This window comes from Metopolophium dirhodum, chromosome 4 (assembly GCF_019925205.1).
Source record: "Metopolophium dirhodum isolate CAU chromosome 4, ASM1992520v1, whole genome shotgun sequence".
Classification (NCBI taxonomy): Eukaryota; Metazoa; Arthropoda; class Insecta; order Hemiptera; family Aphididae; genus Metopolophium; species Metopolophium dirhodum.
The window spans coordinates 35,540,046-35,552,135 of NC_083563.1; the positions used below are offsets into that span (position 1 = coordinate 35,540,046).

Here is a 12,090-nt window from a genome sequence, read left to right on the forward strand (position 1 = left end):
GAACGTCTTTTATTCAAAACGCGTAGACTACTATTATATGTATTATACTACCACAGAAAACATATTTTTTATGTTATTTTTTTTATTAGTTGAGCAATGGCTATTGCCGCTAAACATAATATGTATATTTAATATATTGCGGTATTATTAAATATAATATAACATTGTGTAAACTGACAGTATAGGTTTGTCTTAAAATACAAATATATTATTATAATCCGAGACTTATGAATACATTTTAATAAATATCAGTGTGGGAAATGACTTCAAATACACTACAATATTATCATCGGGAACAACGTCGGGTTTCATGAAACTTGTGTTGTTATATAGTATATGTGTTGCTCGTTGGAAAGGGATGAGATAATATATTTAAAATTATGGTAACTTACATAGTTATTGTATCTGCATCGAAGACGGCAGAGGCGTCGTAAACGATTTTCAGTCCGTGGGAGCAGACTGTTTTATTAACTGAAAATAAAAATCATTAATACAACAAGATAACACACTTATAGTAGGTATATTTAAAATATGTGTGTGTGTGTGTGTGTCCGATATTTATTGTGTTTTTGTGCAAGTATATTTTATACATTATAATGTAGTAAAATGTCAAATGTTTTTATATTAATAAATAAACACTAAGCTGTACAACATAAGTTTACGTTACATATCGATCACGACCACGCATTTATATTGTAGTGGTAACCGGTATGATTATTACATGTTAAATTAAAGAAAAATTTTTTTTAAAATTAGTGAGTACAATAGTCCAATTCGTTGTCATCGTTGTTAAGTTATGGGAGGATTATAGCCCTATTTGATTATTTTGGAGAAGATTGTCATCATGGGCACTTTCAACGCTTCTGAAAGTCTCTATGAGACTCTATAAAACATCGAAACACAATTAAAGATCTTAACAACTCACCATTTCAATATTTCACTTAATTTTACCTTGTTCAACTACCGGCTTCAGCTTATTATATCATGAGTTTGGTTATAGCACAACGAGTTCGGTACATAGCTAAGCTAATAGATAAATGTTATACGATCGATAATTTATCAATAATTATCAGTATAAACTTTTTGCGTATTAGTTTGCGCAATCGCTTTTCGAATAATATACTTATAGTATATTATGATAACCTTTTTTTATACTTCTTCAAACTATATTATGTTAAGTATAATTAACGCATATGATTTAAGTGTTATAATTGTTATTGGAAGAGTAGTAGACTTTTTTAAATTTATTTATTTCAATGTACAGACATGAGTCTTAAATTTAAATGTAATACAAAAAAAATGGTTGTTAACACCGAGACAATCATCTCATCCGTCATCAAAAAGTTTCATTTATACATCCGTACAATATAATATATATTTATACCCAACTGCACTGCACTGATTATTTTAAAACATTCGCAAGGTATATTCAATTTGATAACACAATTTCAAAACAATTTCTATAAAATGTTATGTACTCCGTACTCGTAATTTATGTTTCCTTATATGTGCATAGTTTGTATAATATTAGTCATTAGCACAAGTATAGATTGTATGAACAATATACTACGCGATGATTATTTTATAACAGCAATAAACACTAAAGTTTTGAAAAGCATTAACTGTATTAGCTTTTGATTTTCAGATGGCCCCCCAAGCACCTAATATAGGTTTTTAATTTCATATTTTCATATAATCTAAAACTGTTGACACATGAATAATACAAATATTGAACACTGAACGAATAGTTATTATTTTAATAAACATTTGAAGTTTATAGATAAGCCGAGGTGCACCATACATTTCCCGAGATACCCCTTGCCACTTCACTCTTCTTATCTAAACTTGAAATTCTCATTTATTAAAAACTATATTCGTTAATTACCTGAATACATTTATAAATCATAATTTAAAAAAAATATATTCAGAAATAAAACACATAATATAGATTTTCGTTAGTTTTCGTTTTCAAAAGTTGATACCAGTATCAAAAAAAAAATCATCGAAAAATATAATGGTGAAAAAAAACGACAATATTAAATTATTTAAATTTGGATTTTACTGATCATAGATTTTTCAAATGAAAAAAATTAGAAAAAAATCTAATAGGTATATTATATGAACTATTGAGCATTTTCTGTTAAAATAATCCCTCTGTATATTCGATCTTATAAGATATTAAAAAGTACCTACCTTACGTAAAATCTTCTTTTTTTTATTAGATCAATAATGTCTGTAGGTAAGTATAATTTAAATATTATTATTTAACAAATGTCTCTCGGTAGTTATTAACAATATTATACATGTATTATTATTTCATATTTAAAGAATATATACTTTATTCAGTATAATCTGAGAACAAAAGTCATAAATTTGGGCAAAATAAATGAACAACAATATATAAAAATCTTAAACTCTATCCCTCCTTTATTTTAATTACTATTAACTTAGCATTATTTATACAATATTATGTAATTAATATTATTATAACAATATAATTTTTTTTATTTCAAGTGAATTATATATAGATATCTTCATTAGGTGTAAACTAATTTGCATTACAGGCTCTTTAAGTAAATATTTATGAAAATACTACCGTTATATTGACATTTTTTATTATAATTGCAACACATTATTTATTATTCATCGTTATTGTGAAATCTTATGTTAGTTAAACATTGGTACGTTTTATTTTAGACATAGGACTATTTCAACAAGAAAATATTATACTGCAGAACATGAACTGTCGAGTATACCTATACCTTATTCCGTAGTAATATATTGCATCATTCTACATATTTAGTTATTTTAACAGTAGATCTAATATTTGAAAAATACTATTTTTTAATTTTGTTAAAGTCGCATTATTGGAAAGTTTGTAATCTATTTAAAATTCCAACTGTATATCCACTTAAACAATATATTACATTATTATTTATTTTATTAAGTAAGAGAAATATCATTTTAGATTTTGAGTGTAACGATGAATGTATTGATTTTACAATCATATGTGTGTTTTTTTTTTATTGTTTTTTTTTTTTGTGTCTGTCATCACCTTTTAGGACAGTAAAAGTGCTTGGATTTTCTTAAACAGTATCTTTTCTGATAGTAAAGTGAATCTAGTTGGTACTTTGTAACATCTTTTCAGTAGTTTTCAAAAGCGCCGCGAAAAACAAAAGAAAAGTTAAGGAAAACCAGGGATTTTTACACAAAATCTGTTTTTGAGAAAATCAATTTTGGTTTTTGGAGCAACTCTTAAACTGATGACCGTAGGTACATGACATTTTGACTGAATGTTTATATAAGCATTTTCTAAACGCCATAACATTTTCCAAATATTTTGACTTATTTTGAGTTGTTTACGGACATTTTCAGTTTCTATTTTTTTTAGTTTTTTTTTCTATAAATATCAATAAAATTTTATTTGTTTGTTAAAAAAGCTTAAAAATTTAATAGAAGGCTCCTAGTATATTATTTCAGAGGCAGATGAAAAAAATCAAAAAACCTTAGTCGCAGTTTTTATTTGGCAGCATTTAAAATTCAAATCTTGACAAAATACGGAAAAATCACGAAAATTAGCAAATTATTTTGAGTTGAGAATTCATAAAGATTTTTCTTTTTAAACCTAAGATTTTTAAATGTAATAAAAGATTATCCATAAGTTTGTCTACCTTTATCAAAAAAAAAATATCTACAAGAAAGTCAAATTAAATTTTTATGAGCGTTTGAAATTCATATTTTTACAACATTTGATATTTACTCGATTTATCATGTAACGATTTTCTTATTTTGTTGTAATTAAAAAACGTATGACTGTAGATACTTGAAAATTTCACTGAATGTTTATATTAGTATTTTTTATACACGATAAAATTTTGAAAATAATTTGACTCTTTTTGAGCTGTTTACGGACATTATCAGTTTTCAATTTTTTTAGTTTTTTTTCCTATAAAATTTTATTTGCCGGGTAAAAAAGCGTGAAAATTTAATGCAAGACTCCTGATATATTGTTACAATAGCAGTTGAAAAATATTAAAAATACATGTGCACAATTTTTTGTCATAAGCATTTAAAGTTCGAATTTTGACAACATTTATCAAATTTATAATTTAATAATTATTTTGTAGTTAAAATTTATAAAATTTTCAACTTCTATAGCTAAGGGTTGAAAATTTAAAACAAGAGACCACGTAAATAGGTAAATAGGTATTTAAATTACTTTATTCAAAATAATATCATCAAATATACTTGGTAATATCATAGGCTGACTGACCGTTTTCGCTTATACAATTATATTATACCATTGAATTCAAATTTAACCCCATCCATTACAGTGACCCACTTGTAACCTACTGTACAGCAGAGCGACATCCACTTACCCACCTTTTTTACGTTAAGTTTCGTATTCTTATAAACCACATGAAAATGTCCATTATATAGAATAACATTTATTTATGGAAAATTATAAGAAAATCGTTTATTTTTCTTGACTACCTATTCAATTACAGGTTTCATAAATTTTCAAGCAGATTTAAATTAACACTAAGAGTATAATAATTATGCTTTTAATTTTTAAAACAGTGAAACATGATCTGATGTTATAATATTTGAAATATTATAATCTTAATGTTATATTATGCTTTATGATGATGCATCATTTAGAACCAATTGGAGCATATCATTAAATATTCATATAATATGTTCATAATATAATCACATTATTATGTTCTATATTAATATTTTTAAAATCGTTTCCAATGTATAAGCCTTATACTATTATGGTAGTTTTGTGCAATCGAACATTTGAATACGAGGAGGTGACATATTATCGTAAAACAATACAACGTAAAACATATGTATACGCTTCCAAGGGCAACGTTATTGTTGAATAATAACGTTTCATTATGCATTTAATTTAATGAACTACGATATTATTTGTTATTTTTTTGACCATTAGCCAAAAAACATTTTTGACCATCGTATTTAATTAATTCGAAATAACAAGACAAAAATATTAGTTACATTATTATGTATAATAATCGTAGAGTTTAATTACATTTTATTGTAATTTGATGGAAATTGTTGGGTGATGTTTCTTCCTTGATTTTATTTTTCAAATTTGCGGAGACCATCTGTTCCCAAACGCAGATTTCATATTATGTATTATTTACGGTTTTCTGCGGGCTTAATAGGATGCTACACTCGAATATGTTGTATCCGTCTTACATACCAAATTTGTGTTCAGCATAATCAATTATGCGTCGTTAGTTAATTTTGAAATAGTTAAATTTCATTTTTTATTTCACAATTTTAAATTAAGAACATTAGTTGTGTTTGTACTTCGGTTTTCTACAATATTTACACTTTTGAATAAGTTATGACTATGTTACTTTTTAAAATATAAAAATATTCATAACTTGCTTAAAAATTTAAATCTTGTAAAAACCCAACGTACCTACAACAAAAAATAATACCAATATTAAATTTTGAATTTTACTGATTTTAGATTTTTCAAATTAAAAAAACTAGATAAAAATCCAGTATTAGCCATACGCCCATACTTATTACTTTCAAGATAGTTTAGGTCAATTAACTCTAATATTATGGTTAAATATATAAAATTAATTCTGTTGACCCAAATTTTCCATGTTGTATACTATTCTAAGACGGGTTAACACATGCCGGGGTATGGCGTTCTCTTAATATAGTAGTACAATATATTATATAAATTTCGTCTTTTGAAACAGGAACGGATAATTTGACTTTAAAAACTGTATAGGTTTAGCTTGAATGTAATTTCAAATTATCTGTTGTTGTATATTGCTGACTCCTATGAAATAATTCTTGCGAATTTTCAGTTCAACCCACAAGAAAATTTGCAGTCGTAATTTATCATCTTTATTTTATGTAATACGGCAAGACGTGTATTATACACGTATAATATATTATTATAACAACTGGTTAATGTAATATTTTTATTCTTTAACTTTTTCTCATATCCTTTTTGTAAATAAATTACAATTTAGAAAGTGTGTATTTGTATTTAATATACCTATAAATAAAAAAATAATTTATTTAAATTTGATGAAAATTTAACCTAGGTTTATGATAATATTTTCCTTTTTGGTAAAGCTAGTTTATTTTTTATTACAAAATAATGCTGAATACAAAACATGTTGTTGTTGTATATAAATTGTATTAAACTTTAAAACCCAATAATAATAATAATAATATTGCATATGTAGGTGCTTATCTTTAAGGCTGCTTAAATTATTTTGAAGATTATTAATGTAATATTATCGTCTTCAATTTTTAATTGACATATTATAAAAAACTAATAACAAGAAGTATAAAAATTATTATTTGAATTTAAAACGTCGAATTTTCAATAATTGTGATGTTGGGCGACACCTTTTTGAATACAGTTTTTAACAACTACTTGAAAAACGTATCCTACAAAAATTGAAAAATATTTACAAAAAGATAATTCTTAGTCAAATATTACTATACACTAGTATCTTTGTATGTTTCATGGCATGTAAGCCTATCTGTTCTAAATAGAAAAAAGTAATAAATTCATACTTCGGTGATCAGAAATTATTGACAACTTTTATAAATGCACGAGTTTATGCCCTGTTAGATCAAATTTAATAAATTATGTTTGCACGCGTGTTATATCTGTTTTTGTAGTTGTATTATTGCATCATATTGTCGGCAGGTCAAACCGTCAAATGAATTTTTATAAAAAAAAACATACAATTACGCGTGATAATATGATACATCAAGAACGCAACGTTGTCAAAACTGTCATAATATGCTTTCGACAAATCAAGTATATTATAGTGTAGGTATACATATTATAATATAATATAAATGTGGGAAACGTAATTATAAATTGTGGATTTTTCTAAAACATTTATTGTAATTTTCAGTAATGGGTTATATACTACTATTAATAAAGTTAATTTTGTCTAAACGAAAATTCACATGTAAGACAAATAGACAATAGCAATAGCGATAGCTGACAAAGCCATAAATATTTTCAATTGAATCACAATAGTCCAAAAATTGAAGTCAATGAAACATTGGACTGTATATATATATGTATTGATTTATTAATAATATACATAATATATGTACATATATCTTATCAATAAGTGATTATTTACAATCTACCGCGTTTATCAACAACAATAATAATATGTGTGTATTTTTCTCAAACTAATTTAATTATTGATTTTAATTACATAAAAAATGAATTGAACAACCTCGGAGTAGAGTATAAAATCGTTTAGCTTAATAAACTGTACTCGGGGGAAAAAAACACAAATGCAGGGGCGTAGCCTGCAGGAATTATAAGTTGACCACCCTCTCTACCATCAGGTATTTTTGTCGGCAGAATTCTAAAACGATAGATGTCAGAAAAAAAGTTATTCGAGTAAAAATAACAAATCGTTCCCAAAGAAAATGTCTCATTACTGCCTTACCCCTTCCTGAATACGCTACCGACAAAAACGGTCTTGACGCAAAACAAATGCGTGCCGCAACTAAAAAACATTTGCAATACACATTTTACCGACGAGTTTGTAACAAACGAATAACAATTAACAATACTTTTGAAGTAACACAATATATTATTGACAGTATCAAGTGCAATGTTTGATAGTTACAAAAAAAATATGACTATTGACAAGAACTGATTTAATAGGTACTGTCCGGACTGTGCAGATGTGTAATCGAAGATATTTTACCGACCAGTTTATGTCGGATACTGTCAAGTGTCAAGTATAACTATTATATAGGTATTAGGTACCCACTACCCAGTTCTGTAAAAAATGCGTTTAAAATATATTCAAGGAAAACAGAAAAGTAATTACATACAAGAACAAATATACATCGAAAAATTGTTTAAATAAGTTATCACGACATTTTAAATTTATGTCTTTTTACATATTTTTAAACATTACTAATGCAATGTTGTATTGATGATATTGCGCAGACATTTATAACCATTATATTTTATACGCAACATTGAAAACAGCGTTAAAATAGTTAAAATCTTCAAAATTGTTTTAGTTATTAAAAATTAAATTTATTTGAAAAATGTAAATTTAAATAGTCATTCTGAAAAATGTGTTCAAACGATTTATTACTCTGTTTATAGCCTATACGCTTAGTACAAGTATAATATTCTATCTATAGTAAATAAAGATATCTTACAAATTAAGGGTACATAATATTGTGTTTGGTATGAATTTTGTCTTTTTCCAAAATCTATTGTTGTCCATATAAAGAGTGAAACATTTAACCAATAACAATGATTAAACTCGCCTAAACTGATAACATTTATTATTACAAGACACAATTGTGGGGCGACAATCCCAAAGTACTTTTCATAAATTGACAAAAATAAGTTATATAATGATTCTTATAGAGAAAAATTCGAGAAAGCTACCCATCATATTTCGTCTAAAAGTTATTTTGTTTTCCTTAAAATAAATTTAAATTGTATGAATGACATCAAAACGTTTATTTACAAAGGCGGAACTAAAACAAAAGTTATTATACCACTTATTTAATATTAGTTTATGGTTTGCAAAAATGGAGCAAAACGTAGGTAGGTAGGTACTAATTTCTCAAATGTTTACATAACGTAATACTATTTTCAATGTAGACCATAGTGCAATATTTCCCATATATAGTACGAATATAGATAATGGAATTGAATTAAATACATAACTAACTGTTACCTATGGTCTTTCATTTTTATGAAACCCATACATTTTAAGTTATATTATTATTTGATTAAATTATGAATAAATATTGTGTGAATTTATTATTTTCATTCGTTTGTATATTTTATCCGCTGATATCTAATAAAACCATCAAGTCACTAACTCCATTATTATTGATAACAAATTGCACCAAAACTACAGTATTGTGCTTTATTCCTCATTTCCATATAAGCAGACTACCAAACGTTAATTTTACTGTGAATTCGATGTGTTAAAAACTTAAAAATCTTAATTTTGTGATATTATCTTAAAATAATTGATAATATTAACGTTTAATGTTTAACGTTCTATTTAATGGAAATGGTAAGTCTTGGCGAAATCAATAAAGTAAAATGTTAAATTTAGGCCACTATAAACTATCATATATCTACGTATCGGACAAAACAAAAAAATATTTATTAAAACATTATACAATTTTGTTGGTATAATAAGTATATCCCTTTAATAGTACAATTATTCATAACAATAAACCATCAATATTTCAATATCTAAGTAGAAAATGGAATTAGTACACATTTTGGATTGTCGCCCCACATTTCAGTATCGACTGCCAGCGCATAATGTGTGAAATTTATTTGGTATTTTAAAATGACAAGAACAAATGTATTGCACAGCAACAATGTGATACATGACAATAGATGTGTATATAGTTAACGGTTATGTAGAAGACTGCAGTCGTATTATTTTTATATTTTTTTTTTTACATGGTTTTGAATTCATTTATCAATCGTTAATCATTATTTAATTATTATTATATAATTATTGTCATTTTTATAATGACAATCATCTGTACACTTAATATCAGTGTACCTAACCAATTAGTAATTACCTATAATATGACGTATCTATATGACTATATTGCAAATATTATGACGTTATTCGCAAATATACTTGAAACTACCAAATCCAAAATCTCTTATTACTTGTCCTACATGGCGATTTATCGAAATTACATAAACAACAAAGACACATTAATGTCTTTTAAATATGATTAACATAATATTATTGAATCCAGACAATTCTTAAGACATTGTACCTACGACCATCCGACATAATAATAATATAATATGTAATATTATAATGCACAATACTCGTGTCAAATCATAGAAAAGATATAAAATAATTATATTGCACCAAACGTTTCAGAACAATGGAACATAGTATAATATTATGACAATGTACTCTTTCTTACGGAACAAATTATATAAAAAATAAATACATAGCAATGTATTAAATAAGTACCCAAGCAAACTTCCTGGTTCTTCTATGTTATCGTAAAAAAATGTTTGTGTTATTTTTTCTCTTTAACCTAGCCTAACTACGAGTATGTAATTATACAAATAATTCAAATGTTAAAAATAAATAATTATCTATCTAATATTTTAAATGTATGTTTATAATGTGTGATAGTACTAAATTGCGTAACATATATCAACTTATTTTAAATTCTAAGCGGAGTGAGGAATATATTGGTCTTACACTTTTATGTGGAGATAAGAACAAATTAACTCCAATCTTCAATTTAAAATATGGATTCTAGTAACAAATTTAATCAAATTGGTATTTTGGGGTAACAAACATAAAAAAAACTTGCCAGAACTGGCAACTGCACTCTGCAGCACATTTCAAAACAATTAAAAACTAAAAAAACAGTTGAAAATATAATATTTTGACAGTTGGATGTTCCAAATGGTTAAAAATAACGATTTGTTCTCAAACAGTATTTGCTTTTCTATTGTAATTACAAAAAATATTAATCGCAAAAGCTTCAAACAATTCCAGAATTACTTAAGTTATAATTTTCTTTTCACAATATTGAATACGAACATTTAAAAATATTTAGACTAATTTTAAGCTATTATGGTGCCGACTTGAAATTTGGTTTATTTTTTAAAAAATTAGTTTAACCTACCGTAATTGAAAATTACCAATTTCAATATAAATTACAAAATTTCTTTAGAAGTAGGTAGATATGCTGATCCACCAGTCCTTCCACTCTGAATATTTTTTTGTGTATTAAGCATGTAGTTGTATTTGGGTAATTTAATTTAAATGTAATACTTTCATTTCAGTGTAACATACTCCCAAATTATGCGGTTTACTCAAAACATACTATACAGCAGAATTTTGTTTTCCTGTTTCTTTTTATATAATGGCATTTAATATATAATATTGTGTTATTTAGTTACAGATAATGTACACTTATTAAAAGTTGTATTAAAATAATATTAGCTACAAACCGACCAAAGAAATTCAAAAACATTTAAATTATAACATGGTTAACATAAATTTAGCCGAGTATAAAGTAAAATTTTTAAATACAATTGTTCTATTGATATATTATCTATATATCTGATACATGGTATCTGATACATGATATATTATACATAAAAATAATTAACATAATCTGGTACTCACCTAATCTAAGACTGATTTAGCAAAATAATAATAACATAAGCCACATTTTCTAATCGAATAAGATTCGTGTAAATTAGAAAACAAGATAAGCTGAATTTTCAAATTTAATTTTTTGATAATAACTGTTATAGTATTTTAACATTATATAATTTATATAATTATATATATTACATAAATTATTAAAAACGTTGTGATTTTTTTAAATCAATTAAGTTGAAAAAAAAATGTTTTTATTTTTAGTTGGGAATAGAACACGACAGTCACTACTATAGTTATAATTTAATAACACGACAACAAGTGAGTATAATATTTTTGGTATAGGTATAACTGCATGCCTACTGCTGCAGTATTGCATCTACACTGGTGCAAGTATAATTAGTGTGCAACTGCGGTGCGTCAATAAATTAGATCGAAAATACAACATTTGAAATGAATTAATGTAAATTGTAGTGTTTTATTGCAGAAGGTGCACACTGTCGGTGCGCGTGCCTATTTGGTCACGTAAAATATTTCAATACATCTTACGCACAGTAATCACCATAATAATATACCTACCGACAATATTATAAAAGTACACTGCCGTTTAAAATGTGCTCGGTTGCCGCGATCAAAAACTCCATTGGTTTGTGACGAATGATGATGTTCTTACTCATGTACTACGTCCGTAATCGACGTGGGAGGAAATACGTGATATTATTGGTAATTGTTTTATTTACAAATAAAACATATAATATATCCTCTACATTATTTATCTGCCGATGCGGAAATTCAGCTGCACGACTACACGAGTATCTATACGAATATATTATTAATATAAAAATAGAATCAATATAATGGCAAACAAACATTGTTTATGGGTATAAATATTTGGTTCAAA

At 25.9% G+C, this 12,090-nt stretch overlaps 1 protein-coding gene across 1 annotated transcript in view; it reads right to left on the minus strand.

Moving 5' to 3' along the window:
• LOC132943808 (facilitated trehalose transporter Tret1-like) overlaps positions 1-414 on the minus strand; it is a 59,425-nt gene extending 59,011 nt beyond the window's left edge. The window contains exon 1 of the mRNA XM_061012920.1: positions 393-414. The gene's annotated coding sequence lies outside the window, so the exon portion shown is untranslated. The remainder of the gene's footprint in view (positions 1-392) is intronic.
• Positions 415-12,090: the final 11,676 nt, after the last annotated feature.